General features: G+C 38.4%; 3 non-coding genes across 3 annotated transcripts; all 3 read left to right on the top strand.

Moving 5' to 3' along the window:
* The first annotated feature begins 13,840 nt into the window (after positions 1-13,840).
* Trnav-aac (transfer RNA valine (anticodon AAC)) lies at positions 13,841-13,915 on the top strand. Its single transcript has one exon. It is a non-coding gene; the product is annotated as a tRNA-Val (tRNA).
* Positions 13,916-14,298: 383 nt separating this feature from the next.
* Trnav-aac (transfer RNA valine (anticodon AAC)) lies at positions 14,299-14,373 on the top strand. Its single transcript has one exon. It is a non-coding gene; the product is annotated as a tRNA-Val (tRNA).
* Positions 14,374-14,756: 383 nt separating this feature from the next.
* Trnav-aac (transfer RNA valine (anticodon AAC)) lies at positions 14,757-14,831 on the top strand. Its single transcript has one exon. It is a non-coding gene; the product is annotated as a tRNA-Val (tRNA).
* The last annotated feature ends 2,484 nt before the right edge of the window (positions 14,832-17,315 follow it).

Here is a 17,315-nt window from a genome sequence, read left to right as displayed (position 1 = left end):
TTATCAGATGGCACAGAAACGATTTCACTCTCGTATGTCCCTAATGAACCGCGAATCACTTCAACCCAGAGTCCAATTAATCAATAAACAGAATCGATATTTCCGCACTGTCGGAGAATTTTATTAATTTAAATCGTCTGAGTGCCTTGATTAGACAATCAAGACTAATTGTCACTACTGATTCTGTCACCATTGTCACCATCCATTTATTTCACTCCCGCCGGTGTCAGAGAAATGCATTACAAATATGTTACGGTAGACGCTCCATCATGACTCTTTAAAACGACCCCGAGACACGGTGAGACGGTTTATATTTGAGCCGAAGAAAATTGATCATCAAGTATTCAACAAATTCTACATTTGTCTGGAAGGGGGGGTTAGAAACAACGACACCCATACCATAATTGTATAATTATCCCATTACCGAATTCTCTATTTTGGGATTCTTGGTGTTTCCCCCGTTGGTTCAAATGTTTGCATAGACTTGAATATTGAACGGCGTCGATTAGCCGAGTCATTTGGATGTACATTCTTCATGTTCTCCAAGTGAATATTCCATGAAGTTTAAATGCGGGAGTTTGAGCGCAACGAGTCATATTAAATTGTTGAATTATAGTTATTTCGGGATGTCTGGGACGCCACCAAGAAGTTCGGTGGATATAAGTTTGGCTTTTCGAACAGATGTACATGTTCATCGTGCATTCGATACATCTACAAGGGGTTGCTAGCGCCTAGACGGTGGATGTCGCCTTGCACGAAGATAGATTCAATATAAATCTACATTTAGATCGGCTCGTGGCGAGTGGACATATGGGTTTATTCTCAAACGCGTAAGTTAAACATTTTCAGGGGGATATATTTTTCATATGACCTGAACAAATGATGACCTGATGATGATGATGATGATGTACTTTGAATTTTTCCGTTAGGTGCGCACACGACAGCGGTAAACTGCAGAGTGAAATAATTTCTATTTTCCTTGGAAACATCCCTTCGGCAATATTCAATGAAGCAGTAAAAAAATCAGTCGAAATAACTGCTGCATTACCAGTTAGATTACCACTTATTTAACATGCCCGAAGGCTAAAGACTCTCCAACTTGCCGGCGGGATAATTGCCGCTGAGAGCAAACAATGATCGAGACTCCAGGGCTATTTGTTTGCACCAGGAGGCCCCCAAGGACCCCAAATACTTCTCTCTTTATCACTCTCCCAACGATAGAACTTGAGAATGCGTGATACAACGCACGCATACAAACACACCCCTTTTCCGTAATGATGTCGAAGGGGTGGAACAACTTCAAACAAAGACAGAAGAGGCGCATTAGTGGAGAAGGTAAAGAGGAATGGAGCGATGGAGAAGAGACGGGGGTAAAATTGTTGTATATGTACTTGATACGACGAAAATACGAGGTAACATGTGGCAAGCGAAGCCCAAGCGTTCCTTTTGTACTCGAAAATCCTGTTTGCCTTATCGCTCTACATTCAACCTTGGATATTTTAAAGGCGTCCTCTGGCGTTGACAATACACCCCTGGGGGAAGTGCTCTGTGCCCTCTTTTCCTGTTAGTGTAACTTATTTGTTTGATAGTTTGTACATAAACGAAAAATTTTCTCCCTCAGTACAATTGCCTTTAATTAACATCACATTTTTATTTACTCAGCTACGCTCTGATTTTCTGAGGGCTCATGCAAAAATCACCCTTAATCACTATTTGGATCATTATAATTTTATAATAAAACTTTGTATTGGCCTAGACTAATAGTCAGCCGTTTTTTTCCACCAAAATACAAGCCTCCAAAGTTTGAGAACTACATTTTAAAAGGATAGTAGAATTAATACCCCAACGCACAATTGATCCTCAGTCTGTACACCCCAATCACAGTAACTTATTTATTTGATCGTTTGCCCATGAAGGATAACGCTGCCCCCTCCCCTCCAATAATCACCTTTAATTAAGCCCACTTTTTTATTTACTCCGCTAGTCAACCAAGTGCAAAGTTTGAGTTAACTTCAACTAGGTCTGAAACTTGTCCACAAGCCCAAGATAAGTGGAAATACGCAGCAAGGGAATAATACAGCTGTGAGTGAAAAAAGTTCTACCAGTGATGTGTTTTCTCCTCCAGCGGTCATACTTCGATTCAGTGAAAAAAAAAAAAAAACTGGCCGGTTGCATGATTTCAACGTGACGGAATTACGGTCATTACATGAGCAGTGGGGGATGTGAACGGGGGAGGAAAGCAACTAGGTATTTCTCTCATTTTTTTTTCCTACTCGACTGTCTTATTCCCTTGATGTCTGCACTTCCACCAGTGCGAACTTATTGCAATGATGCATGAATAACGTATCGAGCAACAAAGGGCGGGAAACCTTTGAGGGTCTCCTGGTTTCCCTGGTTTTTTTTTTTTACATACATGAGGTCTCTAAACATTGGCGCCGTGTGTTCTATGGGGGGTGTGTAATGTACGTTTGGTTGGTAGCAAGTGAGGGAAATAAAAACGTAGAAATTATGCAGCTTGAGGTGGAATGCGCGACCACGATGCGATAGGGGAAAGTGCAATGGACATTGTCTAGAGGGTTTGTCAGAGACAAGACCTTCCCTCGTTTTCTTATTCCATCAGGTCGCCCTTTCATGCTCTTTACTGATTCTTTTTCCCGTATTTTTGGACTTCGTGCTGGTGTTTTTACACGCAATGTCATTATGAATATTACAATATTCGCGGAATACTCGAATTCTTCTTCATCGGGCCCGACGCACAGGAAAAACTATGATAAAGATGATTGACCGTAATTTATATTTTTTTTCTTTGCTGCTCCGACGGTAAACAGATGGGGAAACTTTTTCGATGGTAGTTGAAATTGTGGGCAGGGTCATTCGACTGCGGAACTCGAGAGTACAACAGTTTTTGAATGGCGGGGGAGATGCGCATAGGTCGTGTTGTGTATTCGGATATGGGGAAAACTGTCGACGAGAGGACTGGAGCAATGCGAGTGAATAATTTATGGTACAAAACACAATCACCCCCGGGGCCTTCTCTACCCCGAAAACCACTCCATCCCGCTGGTCTACTGTTTCTTCGGTATTCATCGTACAGAGTGTGTTGTGTGCATATAAAAAACTTTTTTTTAAGACTTATAATCTCAAATTGAGATAATCTAAAGTCATAAGTTGTGAATTGGAATTCTATTGAAAAATTAATCGTTAAAATGTGTCAAAATTATTTCATGATTTTGAATAACGGACTTGCAATAATTTGAACGTTCTACAGGGGTTCCTAATTTTGGTACGTGAAACCCCTAAGAGGACAGGTGAAATTTACGTCGATACTTTATTTACCCCGTTCAATGGGTCATTCCGTGGTGCAGGATAATGGGCAGTGGGAGAATTTACGATAATAAGGTGTTAATGCATGTGCTATAAGTGAGTATAATAAGAGATAATGTTTTATTGCACGTTTTCCGGTCTACTATCGACAGGAAGCGTCAATTATTCACAACTAATTCGATTAGCCAGACGTCGTTAATCGACAAATACCCATTTCTTTTTTTAGCATCTGCTTTCAACCCAAATACCGGAAACATTATACTGCCATTAAGTACTCAATAGTCGAACAATTCGATATTCACTTCGTGATGAATTTGGCTGCTGACTGGATTTTTTCCAGCCTACACTGGAGAAAAAAAATTATTTATTCCATTATGAGTGCGAAAAATGGTTTTTGACTTGTGCAGTCGAACTTGCACGGAAACCGCTGCGCAGTTCCCTGATGCAATTAATATTAATCGAATTCTTCTATCAGTGGTTCGGAAATATTTTTGACGATTCAGTTTCTCAGGATCTAAAGCCCAATATTTCCCGTCATTTTCCACTTTACAGTTATATTAATGCGGAACAACCACCGTCAGAACACTCAAGCGTCCCCTCCGACGGTTCATCACCATCTTGTTTTGATGGCGGTTGTGTTGTTTCTTAATTGAAAAAATATCAAGTTTCCTCACGCCACAAAAAACTGGTGTGCGTGGTAGAATGCCACAGGAGAGTACTTTAGGAGCGTGTAGGGGGTAATTGCGTGAGATCAGATGGTACAAGAAATGAGGTAGGTGGATGAGATGGGGACAATGTGGACTATCTTGAGGTACACTTTAAATTAATTTGTTCTTTATGGGGTTGTCAGGTTCTTTTCAGTGTACTAATGAAAAAAATTTTATGGGGGATAGGAGAGTTGAGTTTATGACAATTTAGAAGAGTTTGAATTTTAGTGGCATTACATTGTAAAAAAAATTAAACTAAAATTTCTCGTACACTTTTTTGAAGCTTGAAAAACCACTGAATTCAGACTAAAAAATTCTACAAGCGATTTTAATTTTATTTTCGGATTAAAAGTCAGGCTTTTTCGGTAGCTGCTAATTATGCTTCAAACTCAGACATCAACGATTGTTATGATGAAAAAATAATAAGTCTAAATAGTGACGGGTCTATGTATTAAAATAATACATGTGGCAATCATGATTTTGGAAGGGAAAAAGAGAAAGTCTCCCCTCCCTAATACCGAACGAAAAACTTTTCAATGAAAAAATTTCAACTTCATTCCGAGTAGTGATATTGAAAAATTTGTAATTCAAAAACCATTTGCCTGAAATTTTTTTTCTGAAACTTTCTTTTTTTTCTTTTCAAAAAATTCGTACATAAATGACGACCGGTGAAAGAGAAACAAAAAAAAAAGTTGCAATAGTGAGGGAATGCGAGAGGGTAAAATTGGCGACATGCACATATCCCAACTATCTTATTCATATTCGACGAGGCACTGAAGAAAAGTAGATAAAAGGGGCTATTCTCCTTGAAATATTTATAAAAGAACAACGTGGTGGGACACCCACACGCGATTTCCATGTCAAGCATCGCGAGCATCTACGATCACTACACGTTCAATTACAGTAACAATAATAAATAATGCATCAGTGTTAAAATAGAGATAACTTCACCATGATGTGGGTAGGGGGGGAAAAAAGAAAATGCAAAAGTCCCACGGTGGCCGTTTCTATGAGAGTAAAAGTGAGGACCAGATCAGTAGCATAAGCAGTTAATCGATCAATCAATCCGATACTTATTTTTATATGTATGTATATTAATATACTATATCGTTGTCGCGTATAGGGAGAAAAAAAAATCACAAGTTCTCGGGAAAAATTTAAATAAAAATCATTCTCGACTCATCTAGCTGAATTTTTCTATCACTGAACTTTCCCCCTCTCTCCACAAGACATTTCACCTGACAAGACCACTCAACTCTATTTTTCTGGTTCAGCAAAGTAATTATCCTTTCATATTTCCCTCGAAGCAAGATGATCTCTTATAAAAAAAATACTAACTCTTAATAATCCCACCAATCTGCAGATAAGAGGGTACCTTTAATTATTGTCACTAAATAGAAGTTTGGAGAACCATAAAAAGGGAAGGTTGAAAAATAAAAGCCACTGTCTCCGTTAATCAAGATGTTTACGGGAAAGCACTCGCTCGAGCGCAACCAGTTAATCCCAGCTTAGTGAAGACTTAAATATTCCTTGTAAACTCTCGGGATCCAAACGCTCGCCGGATTACTAAATGGTCGACGCTGAATAAGCTCCACGGATTTGTTCCCATTTTCTTTTACCTCATCCGACGCCTTAGTCCATTATCTTATTGCATGAGCTTTACATAATGTCGGAAATTTACGTCATTTTCGAACGAGTTTGTAAGGTAGTAACGCCGAGCTGGAGGCAGGTTTGAAAATTACATGTGTTATTGGGATATGTATCCGTCAGGCTCGGAAATTCTTGGAAAAGGCGTTAAGCAACTAGTTGAATAAATAATAACTTAATTCGTAAACCATAATCGTAGTTAATTTTCCAAAGATCACGACTATTGGGTGAAATTTGGATGGGAAAAATACTGATGTGACAATTACCCACTTAATTCGGTGAAAAACCTGCAAATTCACTCCACCTCTCATCTACCCTCCCTCTGTCCTAAAAAAATCGCCGGATAATCATTTACTATTGCGGATTACGTGAATATCTTCGTAATTTTTTCCTGACTATTTATCTCCCTTCAAAAAAAATTTCCATCGCAAAAAATTATCCTCATCATAATTTTTTTTTTTTTTTTTTGAAGACGTCGCAACTGTAGAAGCACGGGCCATTGTCGCGCATTGTATATACTTGGAAAAGGGAAATGGAAGGGAGACAGAGAGAAGTGTGTATGTTTTCAGAGCGGTATTATATCGAGCATAAAGAACGCGCCCCGTCCCACGGGGCACCAAGAGTGAAACCGGGGGGGAGGGAGAAAAAAACCTCCACTTCGTGCGTGCTCGTTTTGCTTGTCTGCATCGCATGTATCCCCAGCTTGGGACACCTAACACATCTAGAAAAGTGAGCGAGAGAACGGAAGGTCTGGGGGGTGAGTGCTGTCTCTCAAACACGCGACCCCAAACAGGCTCCCCTCGACCTACGAGGATCGGGACCCAAGCAGGTTCATAATCTCCATATAATACAAAAACTCGTGGTTCAACCCCCTCCCCATATTCTATTCACATCAATGTACCCCAGTAACTACTTGCAATAGACGAGTGCTACAGAATCTTTATCCTATTAACGCATTTGTGTTCTAGATTTTTCAGATTATTTTTAATAACATATTCGCACCTGAATATTGATCGAAGGAAAAATTGATAAGAAATTCAACAACTTTACGACGTCATATTTAAGCTCTACACGGATTAACGATTGAAAATCACGTCGCTCTAGAGTGCAATAAAATTGTTGAAGAAGAAAAATGTTTGTTAACTAAATTTCGTGGAAATGTAGTTAAAAAAATTGATGTTTCTGCGACACGAATCAGTGTATCAGCAAGTTCACACAGAATTTTTCGTCACCAGGCCATTTTTAATTCGCATGACGTGGATTATAGCTACGCTGTAGGATCCAGTCTAAAATCAATACCCCAAATTCTCACCCCCCTGGAAAATCGTGTCATTCGTTAAATAACTGGGCGAAGGTTGGTCTAATTTCGTATTTCGATTTTTCCCCATTGGGTAAACCGAAAATAAATAATCGATTTGCTGGGGAAACTGCTGTGGAGGTCGAGAAAGTCATTCGCCGTGGAGAGGCGAAACACCAGTTAAATCCAATATATCTGTATATGTATACTTGGCCTGCAGCTGAGGAAGAAGTGGTATCCAGTGGATATCTACTACGTTAGGAGTGACTTAAGGAAGAAACCACCAAAGAAAAAGGAAGTCATACGGTGAATTGAAGAGGTTCAGACGAGACCAATTAACGGATTGCACGACCAACAATTCCAAGAGTTTAGTTTTTTATCGTAGATGTGAAGCAGGATCAAGTTTCATATTAAAAACCGATATTTGAAATTCATTATATTTTTTTTATCACTTGAAATCCCTACCCTAAAGGGCCACCAACCAAATTTCCTAACAGAGAAAAGTACTTAGAATACTCAACAAATTTTTGAATCATTTAAAATTACCCCATTTCTAATAGTCTTCTTTTAATTTTCATTTTCATGGAAAAAAACATACCATGGGACTCATGGACCAGTTGTATTTGGTGCCAATACTCCTACCGTAAATAAAAACTGAATAATTAAAATCTTACTTTCATTACTGTGAAATCGGCTAAAATAAATTCGTCGCAGAGATTAATCTGCAGGTAGTAATATCTTTCGTCGCTTTCGGCGGAGAAGGGGGTGGGGAGTGGACATCCATTAGCAGGCTTTGTGCCGGTCTGTCGAGCACTTTTCGCTCCCCCTCCCCCTGGCGCCCCTTTACCCCTTTTTCCCTCTTCATTCTGCCTGGAAATCCGTCAAGTGCAAAAAAAAAAAAGGGGGAGATACGGCACTTTCACACCTCTATCCAGCATCAACACAGTGTCACTCTCTTCGTCATCCATTCGCTAGTTGTTTCCCCTCCCCTACAACCATCAAAATCCACTCGATACTCGGCGTCCCTTGGAAACTAGAGTGATGATACGTTCAAGAGGAAAAAAAAAAAAACTAGGGACACGAATGCGTCTTTTGGTCCCTTGATCCCGAGGTCAGGGCAAGCCGATCATCTCAAATTACAAAGGGTATCGAAAACGGATTTATTTCCGAAGAGAGATGAAAACGAGAGATCATTTTATTCCATTAGAAAAAATCCCTGGAAAAATGTCTCTTTTAATTTATATCAATATGTTGAGATTTCTTTGTGACGAATAGAGAAAAGACGGAGTATATCACCAAATTAAGAGTATTATTTTTTGTAAGAATTAAAAAATTTAAATAACGATATGACAATTTATCCCCGTATATTCAAATAAAAATGACAAATGGTGCGAAAAAAATCTGTAACTTCCGGAATATTTTTGTAAATAAATTTTTATTGAATATCATTACTTTTCGAAGATATTCCTCTCGGTATAGAAAAATAAATGAACTTTATGAGGTGAATGGTTAACGCAGAGAGTGTTGGAGGAGCTCTCCGAGTCGAATGGACGGTTTGCCCGAGAGCCGTTGTTGCTCGTTTATCATTTATTCATATGAGCATTACGAGGCTGGACTAATTATAATTTATAACACACGAGAAACGACATCGCATGGTCTCACCAAGCAAAGGTCAATTGCCTTCATTGTACGCGGGCCAATTACTTGTCTTTTTCATATGGCGGGAACTTATAGTTTCTTATCGTTACTGATTAGTCACAAAAACGGGGTAACATTGTAATAAAATTTTATTTTCAAGCTAGGACGAATTTCCAAGGAAAAATTTGGTGGTATGAACAACCGATTACAAGGCTGCACTATGTACAGACTGTACTCGCAGTATGAATGACACTTGAATATTCTTGGGGGTTAAAATCACTGGCCCAGTCCCAGTCATTACATCTCTTAATAACGCCACCCCATTAATATTAATGCAGAGAGTCAATTCAGTGAAATACAGCTCGATAAAATATTGATATAGTAATTACTGGATAAATTCGGGGGTAATTAATCGCATGGCTGAAGAATTAATACAAATTCTGATGTATTATTTGCCCCTGATAGTCATCGAGATTAAGAGGGTAATAATCAAATACCTCGACGCTTAATTTCCGCGTATTTCCCCTCATAATTCCAACCGGAAAACACAACCAGTGCGTATTTCATTCAACTCAACCCCTTTTTACCTCCTTTCCCCTACTACCCCATCAAGCCACGATTTTCCCAAAAGCACGTTAAATATAATCTCACCGGTTGTTTGTTACATCTTACACCTCCTCGAGTTTTGCACACGAGTGTATTCCTGGACTCCCAGTCTCCCCGATCTCATCGCCAAGGCCCTGGCTTTATACTGGATGGGAAAGTAGAGTGAGAGGGCGTGGTATATGTATAGGGTCCGCGTGGAGGATGGCAAAGGCCATAGGCCTCGGCTTGGAAAAGCCGCGAGGAACAAGGGGTTAACCCATTGCATTATTCAACCCTTCATTATATATGAATAAATTTTCGAGTAATGCCGAGATAAAGCTGCCAAGTTTTCGGGGCTCTATCCTTATGTATCTCATGGCATTTTTGGACTTGTGGAGGAGAAATATGGAGACACTTTGCGATTTATGGGGGAGGTCATTGAGAGTATTACAAAACTCAGGAATTCATTACAATGATGGATTGACTTTGTCGGGGAATGAGACAACGCATACACGGACAGAAAGTTCTATAAAAATTAGGGGAAATGTTTGGAAATTGTCGAGTGAAATGTCGTTCAGGGAAATATTACAAAATAAAGACGATTTTTTGAATGATGTTAGTAAAAAAAAATGGGTCTGTTCCGTACAACTTCAGGGACTTACATAATTTTTATCTGACGTCATAACCAAAAAATCGTATTAAGAATCATTTTTTCTTTCAATTACAAATTTCTCAGATGAATTTTCTCTATGAAAAATTGGAATCAAGTAGAAAAATCCGGCAACGCTCAGCCGAAATGTTTGAGGCTCGGAATTACACGTAGACCAAAACCAGATTGACTATGTTGCGTCACAATTAAATATATGAAGTTAATAAATTAACCAAATTTAAATCCCCCTCATAAACTTCCGGTTCACACTGTAGTAGAAAAATTTCATTAAAACAATTTCCGCATTTACTGATCCCCTCTAACCTCATCCCTTCATCATTACCTGAAAATGTGTCATTGTCTCCACGATTCCCACGGTGAAAAATTGACATTTGTCATGAAACCATTATCCTCATTTCCCAAATATCGTACCATTACAATTTATGTAATTACACTCCATATTGTAAGGTTCCATTATTACTGAGAATACCCAATGAATTTGTTTGTCAATGAATAAATCCTCAATTCACCCAAAAGTCCACACTCTGAAAGCAATTCAACTGTCATCAGTTGCCAGTAATCAGCCAACAATTGCCTCTACCCTCGATCAAGCCTTCTCAATCCAGCTAACCAATCCCTAGTCCCCTCCCCCACCCCCATCACCTCAATTTTACCTGTAACCTAACGATTTCTCATCGAGAGCATACACAAGAATGAAATGCATGTAGTCACGTGAATTCCACACGAGAACATGTACAGACACCATCAGTGGTTTTTCCAGGACTATCTGGGTGCCAGTGAATGCCAGCACAACTACTGTCATTCAGTCAACAAAGTGGAAGGACAGGAAACGGCTTGTGGTTCGGCTCTGGCATTATTCATTATGCAGCTCGCAACACTCCGTCACCTGCTGGCCACACCGCAACCATATACTTTATCTCACTCTCAGACATGATTTTTTTTTTTTTTAACACTTTTAAATTGTCTCGAGCACTCCATCCGGGGGTGGAAAGGGGGGAGCACAGAGGATAAATCACTCTGCACATCAGTTCCCCATTTGTAACGGTGTTTTAGAAGTGTTTGTGCAATTGCAAGCAAAGGGAATTGGTGGAGAACAGGAGGTGATACTCCCATAGCCCTTTTGGACACGAGTGGACGCATTTCAAAGTACTTTAAAGTAATTAGGTAACTGTTGAGCATGACGGGTGAAGGGTGACGGATCATTTCAAGTGGATAAATCAAAATTGATGGAATTAGTGGTACATGTCTGAATATATTAATTCGTGGTTAAAATTAAGATAAATTTTTAGTTTAGTGGGAAATAATTTGTTTTATGTCTTGTATATTTTTTAGTAGAATTCCATATTTTCTATGGATTCTAAGAAAAAATTTAACGATTCAATTTGGTTCTCTCTGGTAGTACTTTAACATATATAAATCTTAATAATTTGTAACCCCCAGAAACTAATTCCGAGCCTTTTGATGCCATTGCGATGACGATGCGGAATAATAGATTGACTTTACGGACTGGGATTTTTAAATTCTGATAAAACCACAAATGGAACTGAATTCTATTTGTCAATGTAAAAGAGGGAATAATCGAGTGAGTCCTATGGCAGATAAATGATATCCCATAAGAAAATTTGCCTCTTAATATCAATTTGCAAAAGGCACTTCGATGGACATATTCTTTCTATCCGTCGAAAGAAGAATAACAGAGAGTTCTGGATGCAAAAAAAAAAAATATGGAGAAAATACGATTACCAGATTTCATGATGAGGCTTCCACCATCCGACCACTGCGTGCACCATTTCTACTGGCTCACGAGGTACTGTATAAAGTATTTGGGTTGGAACCCATAAGTGCACCCACTGGCCATCCATAATCCGGATTGGCAAGGCACTTCGAAATCGTGAATTACAATGATTCAACTGTTGAATCCGATTAACGGAATCCGGTCGATAAATTGAGAGGGATTTTTTATTTTATCCGGAGAAAAATATTTCGTAAAAATCACGGAGCTATATTTGCGTAATCCTTGAGCGAGAATCATTTCCAGTTAGTTTATTGGATGAATAGAAGAAAATAATTGTGAAATTTCCAGTCAATTTCATGGATCACCACCGAAATTGTTATCAATTTTTTGTAAATTGGTAAAATTTAACTTAGATTTTGAGAATTATCGTGTTATTCGGTCGTAATTCTTTTCCATGAAATAATTTAGTTTTGTGTTGAATAATTGATATTGTTTTTTTATCATTGAACAGCGTAAATGTTCCTATATTATTGATGCATTTGCATGGGAAAAATACATGAGGATTATTTGTTTCACGCTGAAAGCCATTTATTCAATATTTTAGTTACGTCAGTATTCAATCATTCTTTCGTATTTTTCGAATATTCACGACGATTTTCGCTCCAAATTTATCAATATACAATCAGAAACTTGATTCCAATTTTTTCCCCTATCCCATTCGTGCCGTCGCCATTTTCTCGATATCAAGCCAAAATAAAATTCGTCCATCTAAGGACGTAGAAACCACCCACTTTCTCGAATTTTTGTTTATCAGCATAAAAATTGCTGGTGTTGAAGGGGTAAAATTTAGCATTCGTGAGTCAAAAATTTTTCTAACTCACGTTCGAGAAATTTTTTCGATAAAAATTGCGCAACCGCCGTCTAAACGTCTATCATTAATCGAATTTACTTCACTCCTATGTCCACAGATGATAGAAATTAATAGACGATCAAATCAAATTTTATTATACGCTATAGAAATTTTAACGTGATAAAAAAAATTTCCTGCTCCAAAGGTTGAAATTTATTATACGTCAGAATAAAATTTTCTTTAACCTACAACTCAAATTGATGATTACATATTAATTTCTCAAAATTTTGGAGTAAATGCGAGGCAACGATAACCCATGATACGTTTTTATAAAACGGTAGAATAGTCTTCACCAAAAAATTAACTCCGTGTATTATTACCCAGAAATATGTTTGTATATGTAAGTAAAGGGTAGAGTACGTGGATGGATGAGACTTAGTGGGGTTGGGTGAAGGGAAATAGAAAGGCAGCAGTCACGTGGATGATACGCAGTCGCATTAGTTGGGACTAACAACGCTGGGCAGACAATCAAAAGCTGATGGGCCATGATTCGCTATGATAATGAACCATGAATATGTCATGAGGTGAGCGAGGCTGGGGACGCCAAGTCCTCGCTTCGTGGAGAGAGCCACTCTCTCCCTCACACCCTCTCTACCCCACCTCACTTCACCATTACTCTATCCCTGTCGCCCCCTCCGTCCCCCGACACGCGCAGTGAATCCACTGTGATGTGTCTGACGGGGTTAAAGGGATACGTCAGGCTTGAATTTTAGAGGTGAGATATCCTCAGAATCAAACTTCCCCTAATTATTAATACTGTTTTTAAGAGTATCCGGATTTTAAGATAGAAAACAAAATTATCAAATTGATGGGATATAATTTGAAATTGTTCGATAACCGGAGATTCAGTTTATTAGTGGTCTATATTTATCAAAAGACAATTATTCTTGGCTAGGAAAAAATTCGATTCTGTCACTGATAATTCTATTGTGAAAAGAGTCAATTAAAAATTTAAACTGTCCGGAAATGGTACTTTAACAGTAGATTTTGTCACATCTGATGGAGTGTGATTTTTTTCAATTTTTCCTCTCTATTTTTCCGTAATTTCTATCGACATTGGAATAACGGAATATATCACTGGGATTAATTTAGTATAGCGTCTCGTTACCTTTTAATGTATGGACGCGTCTGTTATTCTATATTTAGATGGCTGAAAATGTATTGATAACTTGTCTCTTAGCAATTCACGAAAATTTCCCAGTTTTACTAAAAATACCAGAAACTTCGTAGTCGTACAACTGATTTATTTTTTCACTTTTTTTTCAATATTAGTTTTTTTCACTTCCTCACCCGGGATATAAACTCATTTATTCCACTAGCTTCCAACGTTTCCGTGGTGTAGTTGGCCTATCACATCCGCCTAACACGCGGAAGGTCCCCGGTTCAAACCCGGGCGGAAACAATTTTTTTTTTCTCCAAAAATGCAATCAATTATCGTTGGAATGATATATTGCATTACAAGTGTGAAAAAGAGGAAATGTTGATAAAAGCGTACTATTGGATTAACAAATTTTTACGTTTCGGTTACTAATAAAGGAAAAAGTGTATTTCGATACCATCACCCAAAAAAAAAAGTTTTTGGCTGCCGGCAGAGGAAGGGGATTATATCACTCGGCTTCAGCTCTTTCTATAATACGTCCAGGAATTAAAATCTTTTTTTTTAGGAGACATCAGTAATTTTTTCGCACTGCGCGATGAAAATGAATATTCGGTTTCTCCGGTTAATTTTAGTACTACTGAATTAATTTTGGGCCTATAAACTCTTTTATGGCAAGAGCCTTCAACGTTTCCGTGGTGTAGTTGGTTTATCACATCCGCCTAACACGCGGAAGGTCCCCGGTTCAAACCCGGGCGGAAACAATTTTTTTTTTCTCCAAAAATTCAATCAATCATCGTTGGAATGATATATTGTATTACAAGTGTGAAAAAGAAGAAATGTTGATAAAAGCGTACTATTGGATTAACAAATTTTTACGTTTCGGTTACTAATAAGGGAAATAGTGTATTTCGATACCATCACCCAAAAAAAAAAGTTCTTAGCTGCCGGCAGGGGCGGGGGATTATATCACTCGGCTTCAGCTCTTTCTATAATACGTCCAGAAACCAAAATCTTTTTTTTTATGAGACATCAATAATTTTTTCGCACAGCGCGATGAAAATGAATATTCGGTTTCTCCGGTCAATTTTAGGACTGCTGAATTAATTTTGGGCTTATAAACTCTTTTATGGCAAGAGCCTTCAACGTTTCCGTGGTGTAGTTGGTTTATCACATCCGCCTAACACGCGGAAGGTCCCCGGTTCAAACCCGGGCGGAAACAATTTTTTTTTTCCGAAAATGCAATTAATCAACATTTAAAATGTATATTCGTCTTTTATCGTATTAATTTTCACAACGCTCCTTCAATTTTTCTACCTTTTATTAATTATATTTATTAAAAACCTGACCATGTTGACGCTAAAACGATTTGTTTGCAACCGAGACATAAAATTATTCTCCTTATCCCGATAAAAATTTCTATCGATCAATGAGTATTTGTTATTTACAAATTGAGTCAACCTAATACATGAACGTTAATGGAATAAATTTTCTCTTTTTATATACGACTCCTATATTTTAATTTCTTTCACGGCGTTTATCTTGTTCTCATTTTATCAATGATAATGACTGTAAGATAGCGGAGGGGATAATTTAATCGTCTACCCATACCCCGCAGCGAGCGATCGACCGATAATCCACTATCAGCAGTTTAAAAAATTCGTATTAATCAACTAACAAAATAACATTGGTCAGAAGGAAAAAAAAAAAATCTGTTGAATAACAATTCATCAGAATTCACATCAGCCGGAACAGTAACGCGAGCTTGCAAACAGTATGACATCCGGCCGTTGCGCGATCTATCCTCCATTTTCTCTTTGCGCTGCGCACGTGGTTGCCTAGCAACAGCCCTTACGCTCCATTCATTTATAATTCAGCAGCCAATGCGGGCCACGCGGCATCCGCCGCCCCCGCCTCATCTTCATCCCTCTCACTTGGTTTGCTCTACCTCTCTCCAGCCACCCCACGTCTATCCGTTACTCGGCCAGCTCGACCACGCACTCACGCACTATCTGCTCTCCCTTCTACCGTCATCCCCCTACGCCCACCAACACCACGCTTTCTATTCATCCCCCCCCCCCTTCCACCCCCCCCCCCACCACCACGGGGTGGAAAAAAAAACATTTCACTCTTTATGTGTCTTACCAAGCGTCCTCGAGACACACAAAACCTCGAGCGGTTTTCTTCCCTGCGCGTTACGGTTGAAGATCACCTGAACACTTGTTCTCCACTTTTAGTTTGAGCATTAAAGTTCACAGAAAATTGCAGGATATCCTTTATTCTTGAAGGACAATTTTTTTAGAAAGATAGCGGTGTTTTATTATTCCGTGTTTTTGAAATGTTGAGAGAGAGAGAGGACTGCAGAGAAATACTCAATAAAAATTACGAAACTTCATGAGTGGAACTGCACGAACAGAAAAATTATTTAAACATTACGTGCGTTCCGTAATATGCCAGTCCAAATAATATTCCGTAAAAATTACGGAACAGTTACGCACTTTTTCAGTGAACTTTTAGGAAAGTCCAGAACTTTGAAGAAAAAGTATGGAACGTTCAGTGAAAAAAATGTGTAACTATTCCGTAATTTTAACTGGCAGATTACGGAACAGGCACGTTATTTATCAAGAATTTTTCTCGTCATGCCCACTTAGCGCCCCCTTTCCCCTGCCAACGCGAGAATATCTTTCAGAATTTTTTTCGCGGATTATTTACATTTTCAATTCAATTCTAAAGTAATTTCCTTTATTCTTTGGAATGGGATTGTGTAAGTAAGATTTCAGCTGTACTTGAAACCCCATTACCGTTAGTCCTTCGTAAAGAATGCAGACAGAACGAAGGAAGTGAAAGAAAATGAGATTGACGGAGACTCCAGCCCTAAGCGCACGTGGTGACAGTATTTTTTTTTCCCCCACTATCAATTTTTTTTCTCCCGTTTAAAATCAACTCGTCTCGTAATTCCACATCAATCAGGGATTTCTCACGTTCGGACTTCTCAATTGAACAATCTCCTCACTCTCTGACCACCTGAATTATCAATTCAGTACCCCCAACCGATGGTCTATTCCCATCTTCATTAAGGTGGTCTGGAATTAGCACGAGAATATCCAGTCTGGTGAGAATTAGAAAATGGAAAAATTATGATGGGGATGGAGATTCAGAGGTGAATATTTTATTTTAATCAGGACCATCGGTGAATTGTGGCAATTGACGGAAAAGTTTAAAAGTAGAGTGAAATAAAAAATTGGTGTTCAATCATGGGGCTTGTCTTCCACATTTTTTGAAATTTTACGGAGTCATTCGGTATCTTCTCATTTTTTTTCAGACACTTCAATCAACGTTTTATCTGAGTTTTCAAACCAATTAATTTCAAATTTAAAGACTGTTCTCTTTAATGAAATATTAACATTACTAAAAATGATCAACTTATGCATTTTTAAAAAATATCAACAAAAGATTCTAATTTAGGCGAAATTTAATTTGAATAAAATGAATATTAAATTATTTTTGTTAAAACAAATTGATAATTGAAACTATAGAACCGAGACCTTGATCTGTATCGTCTCTAAAAGATACCCGTCCTCATAAAAAAAAAAATCTAGAAAAAAAAATGATTGACAGTGTTGATGTCAGTGGGTCGAATTCAGCCCGGGCAATATGTTTACATTACCCATGTAATGAATTCACGCTGTGCGACACACTCAACGTG

This window comes from Diachasmimorpha longicaudata, chromosome 5, assembly GCF_034640455.1.
Source record: "Diachasmimorpha longicaudata isolate KC_UGA_2023 chromosome 5, iyDiaLong2, whole genome shotgun sequence".
Lineage (NCBI taxonomy): Eukaryota > Metazoa > Arthropoda > Insecta > Hymenoptera > Braconidae > Diachasmimorpha > Diachasmimorpha longicaudata.
Note: the sequence above shows the minus strand (reverse complement) of the source record. Positions and strands in the feature narration are given on the sequence as shown.